This window comes from Danio aesculapii, chromosome 14, assembly GCF_903798145.1.
Source record: "Danio aesculapii chromosome 14, fDanAes4.1, whole genome shotgun sequence".
NCBI lineage: Eukaryota > Metazoa > Chordata > Actinopteri > Cypriniformes > Danionidae > Danio > Danio aesculapii.
In genome coordinates this window covers 2,499,646-2,507,117 of record NC_079448.1, presented here as the reverse complement: position 1 = coordinate 2,507,117, position 7,472 = coordinate 2,499,646, and positions in this window count along the sequence as shown.

Here is a 7,472-nt window from a genome sequence, read left to right as displayed (position 1 = left end):
AGTGTTATAGTTGACTAAATTACCTTAAAAATACTGTTTACTGTTTATATTACCTTAAAACTACTGTTAGATTCATGGAAAGCACTGTTTATTTTAGTAGTATCGTTGGTATACTGTATTCATTTGTGCTTTTGCATTACCTTCCCGTTCGTATCTTGCTCTCTCATTGGCTGTAGGTGTTTAACTCCTCCCCTTCAAACTATATATTTAAATATAATCCAAACTGAGCATTGCATATCCTGCGATCTGACTACTGCGGATACATTATGTGATAACGATGCTAAACGATGCTTGTCCTAAGGATTTAGATTCGTTCTCCAGGAAGTTAGCTACGATATTTACAGTACAAGTTTGAAAATGCAGTGTTGTAATCATATTTATGTGTAAATGTCAACCTGCTTTAAATCGACTATGCCAAAATCGGGCTGCTATTGTCAAATCTGAACCTGCTATAAACAGGTCAATATTCTCAAAGCACCTTCAGGAAGTCAAACTTCCATAGACTGAAGTAAAAGCAAAGTACTTCTTCAGCGTTCAGAAAAATGACAGCCAAGTGTTTTAATGACTGCACGAGTCCCATCCTGCCAATTTAGGATTAATATGAGTGAAGTTTAAACAGGGAATGAATTATGAGCATACCCGTATGATGAAAATATGAAGCTGATAATCTGGATGGACACACACATTAAAGAATAATAGGCATCGCAAACTCAGGCAATCCTTTCATCCTACTGTACTATACATCAGCTCGCTCGCTCTCTCTCTCTCTCTGCATCAGAATAGAGATGGAATTTTTGCTCCTCATCAGCACAAAGAATGAAAGGACCAGCTGGAATCACAATGAGCGAGGAAGACTACAAGGCAGAGAAGTGAGACAGATGAAACAGAGCGGAAAGACTGAGATAAAAGAAGTGATGACCCTCTTTACAAATGCTTTGAAATGGTCGATACTTTATATATGGTGAAAAATCAAGTAAAAAAAAAAGTGTTGGAAGACAAAGTGACCAGGGTATAAATGGAAAACTATATAACTATATATATATATATATATATATATATATATATATATATATATATATATATATATGTCATTGCAAAAACTAGAATGTAAAAAGAAAAGCAAAAAAAAAGCAAAAAGAAAAGCAAAAAAAAAGTACAACCAAAAGTGCAAATAAATAAATAAAATAAATTAATTAATTAAAAACAATAATAATAAAATTATACAAAAATGCATGCAACAAATTTAGTAAAAAAAAAAGAAAACAATAAGAAAAAAGTAAAACCAAAAATGTAAATATAAAAATAAATCAATACATTTAAATAATAATAATAATAATAATAATAATAATAACAACAACAACATTATACAAAAAATGCATGCAATGAATTTTGTAAAAAAAAATGTAAAAAGTAATACCAAAAATGTGAACATAAAAAGCATATAAATAAATTAATTAAAAACAATAATAATAATAATAATAAAATTAAACAAAAAGTGCATGCAACAAATTTTGAAAAAAAAAGAAAAAGTAAAACCAAAGGTGTAAATATAAAATGCATATAAATAAATAAATTAATTAATTAAAATAATAATAATATTAATAATAATATGATACAAAGAATGCATGCAACAAATTCTGTAAAAACAGAAAAGCAAAAGAAAAAAGACTAAAAATATAAATATAAAAACATATAAACAAATAAATAAATTACAATAATAATAATATTATTAATTATAATATTCATTATTATTATTATTATTATTATTATTATTATTATTATTATTATACATTTAAAAAAAATAAAACAAAAAAGGAAAGAAAAAAGTTAAACCAAAAATGTAAATATAAAAGGCATATAAATAAATAAATAAATTCACACTGAAAGTGAACACTTTATATTAAACAAAAACACACACAACTCCCTTCTAACTGACCTGGCACCTAATTTGGAACATCCTACATAGTGCACTGCATCCAGACCAATACTGTCTTTTTCCAGCCAAAACACATTTAGCAACAGTAACTCAAATAAACACTCGTTACAACCGAGGTCTGCAGAAGAGCATCTCCGAACACACAACACGTCCAACCTTGAGGCGGATGGGCTCCAGCAGCAGAAGACCACACCGGGTGCCACTCCTGTCAGCTAAGAACAGGAAACTGAGGCTACAATTCACACAGGCTCACCAAACTAGACAATAGAAAAAGGGTCAAATGTTCCAATCAGAATTTGACATCGACAACATGAAAGCATGGATCCATCCTGTCTTGTATCAACGGTTCAGGCTGGTGGTGGTGGTGTAATGGTGTGGGGGATATTTTCTTGGCATACTTTGGGCTCATTAGTACCAATTGAGCATGGTGTCAACGCCACAGCCTACCTGAGTATTGTTGCTGACCATCTCCATCCCTTTATGACCACAGTGTGCTCATCTTCTGATGGCTACTTCCAGCAACATAACGCACCATTTTATAAAGCGTAAATCATCTCAGACTGGTTTCTTGAACATGACAATGAGTTCACTGCACTCAAATGGCCTCCACAGTCACCAGATCTCAATCCAATAGAGCACCTTTGTGCAACAAGAGATTCACATCATGGATGTGCAGCTGACAAATCTGCAGCAGCTGCGTGATGCTATCATGTCAATATGGAGCAAAATCTCTGAGGAATATTTCCAGCACCTTGTTGAATCTACACCACGAAGGATTAAGGCAGTTCTGAAGGCAAAAGGAGGTCCAACCCGAGACTAGTAAGGTGTACCTAATAAAGTGGCCGGTGAGTGTATATTGCTATTATATTTTGTATGATTCACTTCCATATTCACCCCCATATTGCTCTACTAAACAGAAAATGACATTTGTAAGAATTTCCAAACTAAGCTAGACACAGAAATCAAACATTTTGATTGGTTGGATGCCTTCAGAAGATTTGAATATAGCAAAGTCACATGGACCTTCTGCAAAAACAAAACAAAACTTCATTTTATGCATTCATGGCAAATAACAAAAACATCAGCAAGAACAATTTCCAATTCCTTCCTCTGAGTTCACCAAAGAAAGTCAAGGCGAGACAATGATGACAGAATCTTTGAGACGCTTTTGGAAAAATCACTCCAGTCGTGTTGGAGTCTGGTCTCATCTGGAGATTGACATGGAGATTAATGAAGATCTGATTCAGCCTGCAGTATCATTACCACTGGAGCGGATCAGATCAAAACACAGGCAGCAGCTCGTCTGGAATATTCTGACAGGTTATTATTGTTTTCACCTGCAGGCAGTGTCTTGAGAGCACAACCAAAACTACTACTTTTCCCAGGTCTCTCTTTCTTTGAACCCAGCACACACACACACACACACACGCGCGCGCTCAGAAATGATCAGTTAAACATCAATGTGATAAATAAATCACAGCAAGCGGTCAGACATCAATATTTAAAGACTTACTGTGGAGATTCGGGCCTTTTTTTCTTCGCACTAACTCAACCTGACGGGAACACGATCGGCGCATGCGCACACAGGTCTGAATGGAAACTAACCTTTCAGTCAAAAACAGTGATGCTAACGAAAGGATCAGACACACAATTCGTATAATTATCACAAAATCAAAAGAAAATCAGCTTAAACTAAAGAAAAATAGAAATAAAAAAACACCCGCGTGCTCTAATGGAATAATGTAAATTATATATATATATATTACTAGGCAAACGTTTAACTAGTCACACCAATAATGAAGAAATAGCCCAATTAGTCAATGTTATACGTAATATTAACAAAATACATTAAAAAAGAGAAGCAATTACACAAGCAAACAAAACTTTGACATTAGTTTTTTATAACTCAAATATTAAATTTATTCTAAATAAAATATATTAAGTTGATAATTATTACGCTTATTCTATATCTATACAATATAAAAGTGAAATAAAATGCTTTTAAAATCCAGTTTTACATATTTTTTGCAACCCAATTTGCTGGTTTAACCCTAACGACCCAATGGATTGGCCTAAAATAACCCAACAGCAGGTCGGTGCCAAAACAATATATCAAGTTTATAACTATTACATTTATTATACATCTACAAAAGTGAAATAAAACGCATTTAAAATCAGATTTGACATATTTGTATAACCCAATATGTTGGGTTAACCTTAAAGATTCAATGTATTAGGCTAAAATAACCCAACAACAGGTCGGTGCCAAAACAATATATTAAGCTTATAATTATTACGTTTATTATACATCTACAAAAGTGAAATAAAACGCATTTAAAATCAGATTTTACATATTTTTGTGAATTTGTGTTTAACCTTAATGACCCAATGGATTGGGCTAAAATAACCCAACAGTAGATCTATGTCAAAACAATATATTAAGTTTATAATTCTTACGGTTATACATCTACAAAAGTCAAATAAAACGCATTTAAAATCAGATTTGACATATTTTTGTAACCCAAAATGTTGGGTTAATCTTAACAATTCAATGTATTAGGCTAAAATTATTCGGTGGCAAAATATTATTAGGCTATTAACCCTGTTTTAAGTGAGTATTTCTATAAGTTCGCTCGGTTAGATTTTAAATGCCACTCTTGACTTGAATAGGTAATTGAATAATTTGCTATCGAGCAGTTTTATGTTTACTGACAAATATTGAACATTTCCGGATGTCATGAACATGGTAAATTCTGTAAATGTGTAATAAAGTGCATCTGACTCACGCGGGGGCTGGAGCGCGGCGGTGCGGGGTGTCGGTCAGCTGCTCCGCCGGGCAGAGCGCCTCATCTCCGGCTGTGTGCGCGGAGCACCGCCGCTGTCCGCGCTGCTGGAGAGACGCGCCGCGGCATCGCCCGATCAGCTCAAGCGGCGCGCGGGGAGACGCGGAGCCCGGACGCGTGTCGGTGCGTGGAGGAGGCGCAGATGCTCGGCGCTGCAGGGGTCTTAGCGGCTGCGGGAGGAGAGTCTGACCGGCCGGAGCGGGAGATGGAGAGGAGGAAGAGGAGGAGGAGGAAGAGGAGACGCGGAGACCCACACCCGCGTCAGACATCGGCAGAGCTCGGAGAGGGAAAGAGCATCGTGGAGCAAAGACGCACAACTTCAGCAACAAGTGGGAGAAGAGTTTTACCACTACAACACACACACACACGCACACACACACACACACACGCACACACACACACACACACACTCACTCTCTACACACGCAGACATCTCTCTCTCTCTCTCTCTCTCATACACACAGTCTCAGAGAGAGAGAGAGAGAGAGAGAGAGAGAGAGAGAGAGAGAGAGAGAGAGACAGACACACTTTCAGAGAGAGAACCGAGACACACACTCTTTCTCTCTCACACACAAACACACACAGAGCCATTTTCCTTACGTTTTTATTTCATTTATTCAGCAAATCTGCATGTTCGTGATTGTTTAGGTGGCGCAGTGGGTAGCACGATCGCCCCACAGCAAGAAGGTCGCTGGTTCGAGCCACAGCTGGGCCAGTTGGCATCGTATTGGTGTGGGTTTCTTCCGGGTGCTCCGGTTTCCCCCACAAACACATGCACTATAGGGGAATTGATGAACTAAATTGGCCGTAGTGTACAGTATATGTGTGAATGCAAGAGTGTATGGGTGTTTCCCAGTGGTGGGTTGCAGCTGGAAGGGCATCCGCTGTGTAAAACATATTCTGGATAAGTTGGCGGCTCATTCCGCTGTAGTGACCCCTGATTAATAAAGGGACTAAGCCAAAAAGAAAATGAATGAATGAATAAAAATTCAACCTAACATCCTGAAAAGTTCATGGCACTGTTGCTTTGTCAGATGCAGATATTAATTAATATTAGGATATCTGATTTCACAACAAAACCACAAATCAAATAACACTACACAGTATTTAAAGGTGCAGTATGTAAGTTTGACACCCAGTGGTTGAACTAGGTATTGCACTCCTGGATCAAAACAAATGCAAGCGCAGGTTGCCAGATTGACGACCAACAAGGCTGATTTAAGTTGTGATCTAAATTGAAGCAACGGCACGTGATAGGAATATTTTCCAAATTAAAAGCGGTTTTTGTTCTGACCAAACACCTGAAATTGATATATTAGAAAAGGCTTCTGTGTCCTGCAGCTGAACAACTGGATAAACCAGCCTGATCTCACGAGAAAACGGAAGTATTTTACGTTTTGACAGTTTAGTGGCTAATTTGTACAAATTCGTACGAGTTCAGTCATATGAAATTGTACGATTTTAAAAAGGAGGCGTGGCACCTAACCCCACCCCTAAACCCAAATCGTCATTGGCGGATGAGCAAATCGTACTAAATTGTACGAATTAGATCGTACGAATTAGACACTAAATCAAAAAGTTACGAATTGCCGTGAGATTGTGTTGGATAAACTGACAAGGATCACCTCAGGTACACCTCATGTGCTTTATTCAGTGTTAGATGCTAACAATAGCTATGTTTCCATCCACCTATTTTTATGCGTATTTTGGATATGCGCATAAAAAAACGGTTGATGGAATCGCCAAGATGCGCATAAAAAACATATGCGCATAACTGAATAGAATAAACTCTTTATTCGATAAGAAAAGATGCACATAAACTACGATGAAACACTTTTACCGCACAAATTTCAGTATGCGCATTAAAAAAGGTCATGTGATTTTGTTATCAGAGATCATGTGATGATGAAAATGTGTGTGAATGGACAAACCAGCAGGCTGAGCACACTGTAAACCATCTGAACTGTTGTTTTGATCATTCTAAAACACCTTAAGTTTAAGTAATAGTGTTATTATATTAATGACCTCCAGAATCAAGAGCGTCTGTGCTCCGCGTCTGACACCTTCAAACGCCACCGCGCGTTCACTGCGTGTCAGGATTGCCTTCAGAGGTGCAAGTCATTTATTAGATGAAGAAAAGATGGACGCAGCTTCTCCTACTGCAGCAAATTCTGTAATTACTGTTGATATTTGGCGCCAGTTAATCAGGAAGTGACGATTTTGACGGCTTTGAGTCGTTGGATGGAAACGCTGCTTTATTCGCACGTCTTTCATGTGATAATTCAGTTTTACAATGTAACCTGCTCACCTAATGTTGAGATTTGTAATATTTATATTATTTGCTAATTAATAACCTCATGTGGAACTCTGAATCTGCGTCTCATTTTGGAGTCTGCTACTGTCCACCAGAGGTCGCATTTCAGTCACGGACGCATGCTTTCAGAGCCTGTCTGAATGACTGAATGAATGAAATACGCTGTTTTCTATCAAGGCAACCCAGTATGCTGAAAAATATTAGGCTAAACTGGCAGTGAGCGTGTTTAGGGGACCAAAACAAAGACAGCGTTCACATTTTCAAAGCAGAATATCTGACTTCAGCATTGTTTAATGTTCACTGAGCATGTTTCTTAAATATCTGCAAACATATTATGGTGTTTTTATGCTTCAGAAGAGTCAAATACTTACATACAGCA